General features: G+C 38.1%; 1 gene segment (V, D, J or C); it reads left to right on the top strand.

The window, feature by feature from the left end:
• Positions 1 to 7,406: 7,406 nt before the first annotated feature.
• LOC306668842 (T cell receptor beta variable 20-1-like) lies at positions 7,407 to 8,172 on the top strand. The segment is given in 2 exons: positions 7,407 to 7,513; positions 7,823 to 8,172.
• The last annotated feature ends 853 nt before the right edge of the window (positions 8,173 to 9,025 follow it).

Here is a 9,025-nt window from a genome sequence, read left to right as displayed (position 1 = left end):
GGTTTTTTGAGTACTTTATAGATTCTAGGGATTGGTGCTCTATCTGAAGTGTGTGTGGCAAAGGTTTTCTCCCACTCCGTAGGCTCTCTATTCACATTGTTGATTGTTTCCTTTGCTGAGAAAATGCTTTTTGGATTGAATCTATCCCAATCATTGATTCCTGCTTTCATTTCTTGTGTTTTTGGAGTCATGTTAAGGAAGTCTCCTCCTAAGCAGACATGATGAAGATTTGAACCTACATTTTCTTCCATTAAGGGCAGAGTCTCTGGTCTACTTTCTAAGTCCTTGATCCAATTTGAGTTGAGTTTTGTGCAGGAGGAGGGATAGGGGTTTAGCTTCATTTTGCTGCATATGAATTTCCAGTTTTCCCAGCTCCATTTGTTGGAAGAGGCTTTCTTTTCTTCATTGTATGCTTTTGGCATCTTTATCTAGTATGATATAACTGCATTTATGTGAGTTTTTCTATGTGTCCTCTATTCTATACCATTGGTCTACCTGTCTATTTTAGTGCCAGTACCATGCCATTTTTGTTACTATTGCTGTTAGGTATAGTTGAACACCTAGTATTGTGATATCACCTGCTTCACTCTTCCTACTAAAGATTGCTTTAGCTATTCTGGGACTCTAATTCTTCTAAATGAATTTCATGATTGCTTTCTCTATTTCTATGAGTTACATCATTGGGATTTTAACTGTACTTTCATTGAATTTGTATAGCACTTTTGGTAGTATGACCATTTTGACGATATTAATTAAGCCTATCCAAGAGATTTTTCCATCTTCTAAGGTTTTCTTAATTTCTCTCTTTACTTTTCTATAGTTCTCATTGTAGATGTCTTTCATCTCTTTTGTTAGATTGATTCCCAAGAATTTATTTTTGAGACTATTGTGCGTGGGGTAGTTTTCCTGATTTTTCTTTCAGAGGATTCATCACTTATGAATAAAACACATTAGATATGTGAGTGTTGATTTTATACCTGCTACTTTATTGAATTCATCTCTGAATTCTAGAAATTTTCTGGTGGAATTATTCAGATCCTCTGAATGTAGAATCATGTCATCAGCAAATAGTGATAGTTTGAGTTCCTCTTTTCCTATTCACATCCCTTTAATTTCTTTTATTTTTAATTCTTTTTTATTGTAAACAAATGGGATACATCTTGTTTCTCTGTTTGTACATGAAGTAGAGGCATACCATTTGTGTAATCATACATTTACCTAGGGTAATATTTTTGATTCATTCTGCTATTTTTTCTCCCCCCATCCTTCCCACCCCTCTTATCCCTCTATAGAGTCCCTCTTTCCTCCATTCTTGCCCCCTTCCCACCCCCTATATGTGTATCATCAGCTTATCAGTGAGATCATTCGTCCTTTGGTTTTTTGAGGTCCATAATTTTATTATTCTTTATGGCTGAATAATATTCCATTGTATATATATACCACAGTTTCTTTATCCATTCATCAATAGAGGGGCATCTAGGTTTGTTCCACAATCTGGCTATTGTGAATTGAGCACCTATGAACATTGTTGTGGCCATGTCTCTGTAGTATGCTGATTTTAAGTCCTTTAGGTATAGGCCGAGGAATGGAATAGCTGAGTCATATGGTAGGTCCATTCCAAGTTTTCTAAGGAATCTCCACACTGCTTTCCAGAGTGGCTGCACTAATTTCTAGCCCCACCAGCAATGTATGAGTGTACCTTTTTCCCCACATCCTCGCCAACACCTATTGTTGCTTGTATTCTTGATAATCGCCATTCTAATTGGGGTGAGATGGAATCTTGAGGTAGTTTTGATTTGCATTTCTCTTATTACTAAAGATGTTGAACATTTTTTCATATGTTTGTTGATTGCTTGTAGATCTTCTTCTGTAAAGTGTCTGTTCATATCCTTAGCCCATTTGTTGGTTGGGTTATTTGTATTCTTGGTGTAGAGTTTTTTGAGTTCTTTATATATTCTGGAAGTTAGTGCTCTATCTGAAGTATGAGTGGCAAAGATTTTCTCCCACTCTGTAGGCTCTCTCTTCGCATTGCTGATAGTTTCCTTTGCTGAGAGAAATCTTTTTAGTTTGAATCTATCCCAGTTATTGATTCTTGCTTTTATTTCTTGAGCTATGGGAGCCTATTAAGGAAGTCTGATCCTAAGCCAACAAGTTGAAGATTTGGACCTACTTTTTACTCTATAAGATGCAGGGTCTCTGGTCTGATTTCAAGGTCCTTGATCCATTGTGAGTTGATTTTTGTGCAGGGTGAGAGATAGAGGATTAGGTTCATTCTGTTGCATATGGATTTCCAGTTTTCCCTGCACCATTTGTTGAAAAGGCTATCTTTTCACCTTTGCATATTTTTGGCACCTTTGTCTAGTATGAGAAAATTGTATTTATTTGAGTTTGTGTCCGTGTCCTCTATTCTGTACCATTGAACTACCTGTCTCTTTTGGTGCCAATACCATGCCGTTTTTGTTACTATTGCTTTGTAGTACAGTTGAAGGTCTGTTATTGTGATACCCGCTGCTTCACTCTTCCTGCTAAGGATTGCTTTAGCTATTCTGGGTTTCTTGTTTTTCCAGATGAATTTCATGATTGTTTGCTCTATTTCTATAAGGTACATCATTGGGATTTCAATTGGAATTGCATTGAATCTGTATAGAACTTTTGGTAGTATGACCATTTTGACAATATTAATTCTGCCTCTCCAAGAACATGGGAGATCTTTCCATCTTCTAAGATTTTCTTTAACTTCTTTCTTTAGTGTTCTGTAGTTCTCATTGTAGAGTTCTTTCACCGCTTTTATTAGATTGATTCCCATGTATTTTATTTTTTTTGAAGCTGTTGTGAATGGGGTTGTTTTCCTAAATTTTCTTTCTGAAGATTCATCACTTATGTATAAAAATGCATTGGATTTATGAGCATTGTTCTTATGTCCTGCTACTTTACTGAGTTCACTAATGAGTTCTAAAAGTTTTCTGATGGAATTTTCTGGTTCCTCTAAATATATAATCATGTCATCAGCAAATAGTGATAGTTTGAGTTCTTCTTTTCCTAATCGTATCCCTTTAATTTCTTTGGTCTGTCTAATTGCTCTGACTAGAGTTTCAAGGACGATGTTGAATAGAAGTGGTGAAAGAGGACATCCCTGTCTTGTTCCAGTTTTTAGGGGAAATGCTTTTAGTTTTTTTCTCCATTTGGAGTGATGTTGGCCATGGGCTTAGCAAAGATAGTCTTTACAATGTTCAGGTATGTTCCTACCATCCCTATTTTTTCTCTAGTGTTTGAGCATGAAGGGGTGCCATATTTTATCAGATGCATTCTCTAAATCTATTGGGATAATCATATGATTCTTAACTTTAAGTCTGTTGATGTGGTGAATTACTTTTATTGATTTCCAGATGTTGAACCAACCTTGTATCCCTGGGATAAAACCCACTTGATCATGGTGCACTATCTTTATAATATGTGTTTGTATGTGATTTGCTAAAATTGTGTTAAGAATTTTTGCATCTGTATTCATCAGGGATATTGGTCTGAAGTTTTCTTTCTTCAATGTGTCTTTGTCTGGTTTTGGTATCAGGGTAATATTAGCTTCTTATAATGAGTTTGGAAGGGTTTCCTCTTCTTGTATTCAGTGGAAAACTTTGAGGAGTATTAGAATGAGTTCTTATTTGAAGGTCTTGTAGAACTCAGCTGTGAATCCATCTGGTTGCAGACTTCTCTTCATTGATAGGCTTTTGATAACTTCTTCTACTTCATTGCTTGAAATTGATCTATTTAAATTGTGTATGTCCTACTGATTTAATTTGGGTGGATCATAGACCTTTAGAAACCTGTCAATGTTCAAGATTTTCTGTTTTGTTGGAGTACAGATTTTCAAAATAGCTTCTAAGTATGTTCTGTATTTCAATAGTGTCTGTCATGATATTTTTTCCTCATCACAAATTTTAGCAATTTGAGTTCTCTCTCTCCACTTTGTTAGTGTGGTTAAGGGTTTGTCAATTTTGTTTATTTTTTCACAGAACCAGCTTTTTGTTTTGTCAGTTTTTTGAATTGTTTCTTTTCTTTCAATTTCATTGATTTCAGCTCTGATTTTAATAATTTCCTGTCTTCTATTACTTTTGGTATTGATCTGTTCTTCTTTTTCTAAGACTTTGAGCTGCTGTAATGTCATGTCATTTATTTGTTGACTTTTTCTTCCATTACTGAATGTGTTCCATGCAATGAATTTCCCTTTTAGTGCTGCTTTTCTGCATCCCAGAGATTCTGATATGTTGTATCATTGTTCTCATTTACCTCTAAGTATTTTTAATCTCCCATCTGATGCCTTCTGTTATCCATGCATCATTCAACAATGTATTATTTAGTCTCCAGATGTTGGAGTAATTTCTGGTTTATATTTTATCATTGATTTCTAATTTCATTCCATTATGATATAATAGAATGAAAGGTAGTATCTCTATTTTTTTTTGTATTTACTAAGGGTTGCTTTGTGGCATAACATATGCTCTATTTTAGAGAAGGATTCAAGTGCTGCTGAGAAGAAGGTGTATTTATTCATGATGGATGGAATGTTCTCTGTATGTTTGTTAAGTCTAAGTTATTGATTGTTACTGAGTTTTATGGTTTCTTTGTTCAATTTTTGTTGGAATATATGTCCATTGTGAGAGAGATGTGCTAAAGTCACCTATTATTATTGTGTTGTGGTCTATTTGGTTCCAGGAATTGATAAGGATTTGTTTAACATACATGGATGCACTCTTGTTTGGGGCATAAATATTTACAATTGTTATGTCTTCCTAATTTATACTTCACTTAAGCAGTATGAAATGTCCTTCTTTATCCCTTCTGACTAACTTTGGCTTGAAGTTCACTTTTTCAGATATGAGGATTGAAACCCCCACTTTTTTACCGAGTCCCTGTGTTTGGTATGTTTTTTCCCATCCTTTCACCTTTCCTCTGTGGGTTCCTTTTTCCATGAGATGAGTCTCTTGATGGCAGCATATTGTTGGGTCTTTCTTTTTAATCCAATCTTCCTTTTGCATCTTTTGATTAATGAGTTTAGGCCATTAACATTCAGGGTTGTTGTTGAGATATGATTGTATTCTTGGTCATTTTTGCTTATTTTTGGCATTTAACTTGATTTGGTTTCTCCTTTACTTGGCTGTTCCTTTATGGTAATTCCTCCCTTTGCTGACCTACATTGTTGTTTTTATTTCTTCCTAATGGAATATTTTGCTAAGAATTTTCCATAGGGCAGATTTTCTACTTGTACATTATTTTAGCTTTTGTTTATCATGGAAGGACTTCATATCATCATCAAATCTGTGAGTTTTCCTGGGTATAAGATTCTTGGTTGGTATTCATTTTCTTTCAGAGCTTAAAATATGTTCTTCCAGACCCTTCTTGCTTTTAGGGTCCGGGCTGAGAAATCTGCTCATATCAGTATTGGTTTCCCACTATATGTAATCTGATACTTGTCCCTCCCACCCTTTAAAATTCTATCTTTATTTTGTATGTAAGAAATTTTCATTATAATGTGCCTTGTAGTGGATCTGTGGTAATTTTGTACCTTTTTGTGTCCTGTAAGTCTCTCGTATTTGGTTTTCCCTTTCATTTTCAGATTTGTAAAATTTCCTTATATTATTTCATTGAATAAATTATTCATTCCCTTGGTTTGTATCTCTGTACCTTCCTCAATCCCAATCCTTTTAAATTTGATGTTTTCATGACATCCCATAATTCTTGGAGGTTCCATTTTTTATTTCTCACCATCCTCTCTGTTTGGTCAACTTTATTTTCAAGATTAAATAATTTGTCTTCATTGCCTGAGGTTCTCTCTTCCAAGTGATCTAGCCTATTGGTGATGTTTTCTATTGAGTTTTTAATTTGGTTTATTCTTTCCTTCATTTCAAGGATTTCTGTTTGAGTTTTTTCAGAATCTCTATTTCTTTATTGAAATAATCTTTTGCTTGCTGCATTTTCTCTTTTAACTGTTTATTGGTGCAATCATTCACTGGTGGCATTTGCTTTCTTATCTCAATGTTTCCTTCTTGGATCATTTAAATTATGTACGTTCTGAACTCCCTTTCTTACATTTCTTCTGCCATGCTGACATTGTATTCTACATCTGGCATCTAGGTTTGTTTGGAAAACATTCTTTCCTTGTTTTCTCATTTTTTTTTTTTTTTTATCTTTACCTCTAGCAATGAGACTCTGTGGTATTGATGTTTCCCCCTATAGACTTATAAAGTCCCTATAGGTTTCCAATACCTCACATTGAAGTGAGATATCAATATTACCAGCAAACCATACAAACAGTATGCTTCCTTAGCCCAAATGTTCCCTATTAGGATATTAACCCTACGGTCTTAATGAACAGAGATGAGGAGTTCAATTATTATCTACAGTATAACCAATGGGTTTGCAAGAAGGACCAAAATTTCTAATGGTGAACGAAGAGGATGGGGAAGGGTGTAGGATATAATGTTAATGAGATAAGAAGCGTGTATATAGAGGTACTATGTCATAGGAATAGTGAAAGCAAGATTAAAAGAAATACGTTGTTCATGTAGGAAAAGAGAGCAAGAGTCTCCCAAGGCAACCGATAGATAAAAGGAAAATTGACAGAGTGAGAAAACTATTAATAAAAGAAAACTGTAAAAAAAATTAGTAGATATAATAGGAATAATGGTAATAATACTACTAATTTAAAAATTCTAAAATAAACTGTACTATTCTCTTCGAACCTCCTAGTCTTCAGTACCTGATGCCTGAGAAGAACTTGATAACGTGGTGTTCCATTAAGGGAGCTTCCTGACTAGGGATGGTGGCATGCAGGTTGGGAATAAGCCATCCTGGTGGGTAGAGGTGCCCCAAGTGTTCATAGAGGGTCAGCTGCAGAATAGGTGCTGGACTGCCCATGGCAAGCGTGCACTGGAGACAGAAGGCCAAGGCTGGTGACAGATGGCTGGGGCTAGTCAATATTTCTTTAGAATCAGGTCCACTAACAATGTGAAGAGAATTGTCATGAGATGGTCATGAGAGGAAGAGCAATTAGAAGGGAAGAAGTGACTTCAACTGGGTTATGAAGAAGTAGCAAGCCACCAGCCCTAGTATTGCCCTGGGCACTTTAGATTCACAAGGCAGTGTCAGCCTGCAGTCCAGTGATTAACAGCCCTGAGGTGTCCAGGGACAATGACTTTGAACATGGGACAAAGAAGCTAAGGACCGAGTAAAATGCATTTACTACCCGAATGTATGTCCTTAGCCACATAAGAAACTCATTATTCACCACAGTGTTCAGGTCTCAGAGCACCTTCTATACATGTGATGGGAGGCATCCTGGATCACTGGCAAGGACCACCAGCAGGGGGCAGATGAGAGAACCCCAGGATCCTGTGTTCAGGCACCCATCCTCCAGGGCTGGGAAAGGAAGGAGGGGACACATGGTCAGACCTTTCCAGAGAAGGTGGTGTGAGGCCAATGCTGAAGATGCTGCTGCTTCTGCTGCTTCTGGGGCCCAGTAAGAGCCTTCTCCTCCCTGGGAGTGTGGGCCTGTGTGTGTGTGTGTGCTGGTGTGAGTGAAGTGGTGGCCAGACATCGTGGAATGTTTGTGCTGATAAAAGTGAGAGGGTGTGTCCAGGCTGTCTGAAGTGCACAGGGTGAGGCAGCAGGTAGGGGAGGCAGGGGAGGATGGTCCCAGGGAGTCTGAGAGGATGCCTAGGAGAGGAAAGGATTTCCCTGGGGCTGGGAGAAAGGTGGTGGGAGAGTTGAGTATTCTGGGTCCTGCCTGACTCTGGTCCTGCTGGCCTCCTCTGTCCCTGTGTTTCAGCAGGCTCTGGGCTTGGTGCTCATGTCTCTCAACATCCAAGCAGGGCCATCTGTAAGAGTGGGACCTCTGTGAAGATCGAGTGTTACTCTGTGGGCATCCAGACCACAACTGTGTTTTGGTACCGCAAGTTCGGGAAAGAGAGCTTCGTGCTCATGGCAACTTCTAACACAGGCTCTGATGTCACCTGGGAGAAAGGTTTTGCCCAGGACAAGTTTCCCATCACTCACCCAAACCTCACCTTTGCATCTCTGATGGTGACCAATACAGATTCTGCAGATAGCGGCTTCTACTTCTGTGGTGCAGAGACACAGTGCTGGGTGGAAGTCAGAGACCTAGGCAAGAAGGCTTGAGCAGCCTGCCCCTCCCACCCTCAGACCCAGGAGCCCATGGGAGGAGCCTGGGGAGAGAAAACCACAGCTTCTCTCAATGAGACATCGGAAATATTCATGTGTGTGTGTAGACAGAGAGTTTGGGTGTGGAAGTTCGTGGGATGAGGGATGGTAATTTTTTTGAGACCCAGAAAAATGGGAATGAATTTCCCCAAATATTTGAAGACCTGAATTATTGCCTACCTCTGCCATGTTTCCATATGTTCTTGATAAATCTACATATAATTCCACAGCTACATCTGTAGACCATCTAACATTGCTGTACATTTCTGTGTTTCCTTTGGTAGCTGGCTCTCTATATCTGTTCAAAACTGTCTTTTCGCCTTGCTGAACCTTCAAGATGAAGAGTAATAATGAGTTAAGAAGGCAGGGAGAGTTATCAAAGGATCCACTGCTGAAGTATCCACTTTATTGATGATGATGCAGCAGAAGAGACAGAGAACACAGGAAGGAACCCTCTCTGCTTGGTGTAACTGAAACACACCTAGAGATGGTTTTGCTGATCTGTTTATGACATAGGTGTCAAGAGTGAGAGAAGGCAGAGGAAGCCTGTAGGGAAGTCTTCAGATGACATGGTTGACAGATCTAGAAAGTTCTCTCAGAAGGTAGAAGATAAGTGGAACACTGAAGGCAGCACCTTGGAAATATCATTTCCTAAGGGATGATTTCTCCATTGACAACAAATCTGCATGATGCAGTAGAAAAAAGAGCAAAATACACTAGCTTCCTCATATTAGAGAAGAAAGTGTGTCTGGTAACCTGTGAAGAGATGGGGCAAGGGAACCACATAACATCTTTCTTGCATTTCATTATT

The sequence above is a fragment of the Sciurus vulgaris genome (assembly GCF_902686455.1).
Source record: "Sciurus vulgaris genome assembly, chromosome: 8".
NCBI lineage: Eukaryota > Metazoa > Chordata > Mammalia > Rodentia > Sciuridae > Sciurus > Sciurus vulgaris.
This window is presented reverse-complemented; position numbering and strand designations above follow the sequence as displayed.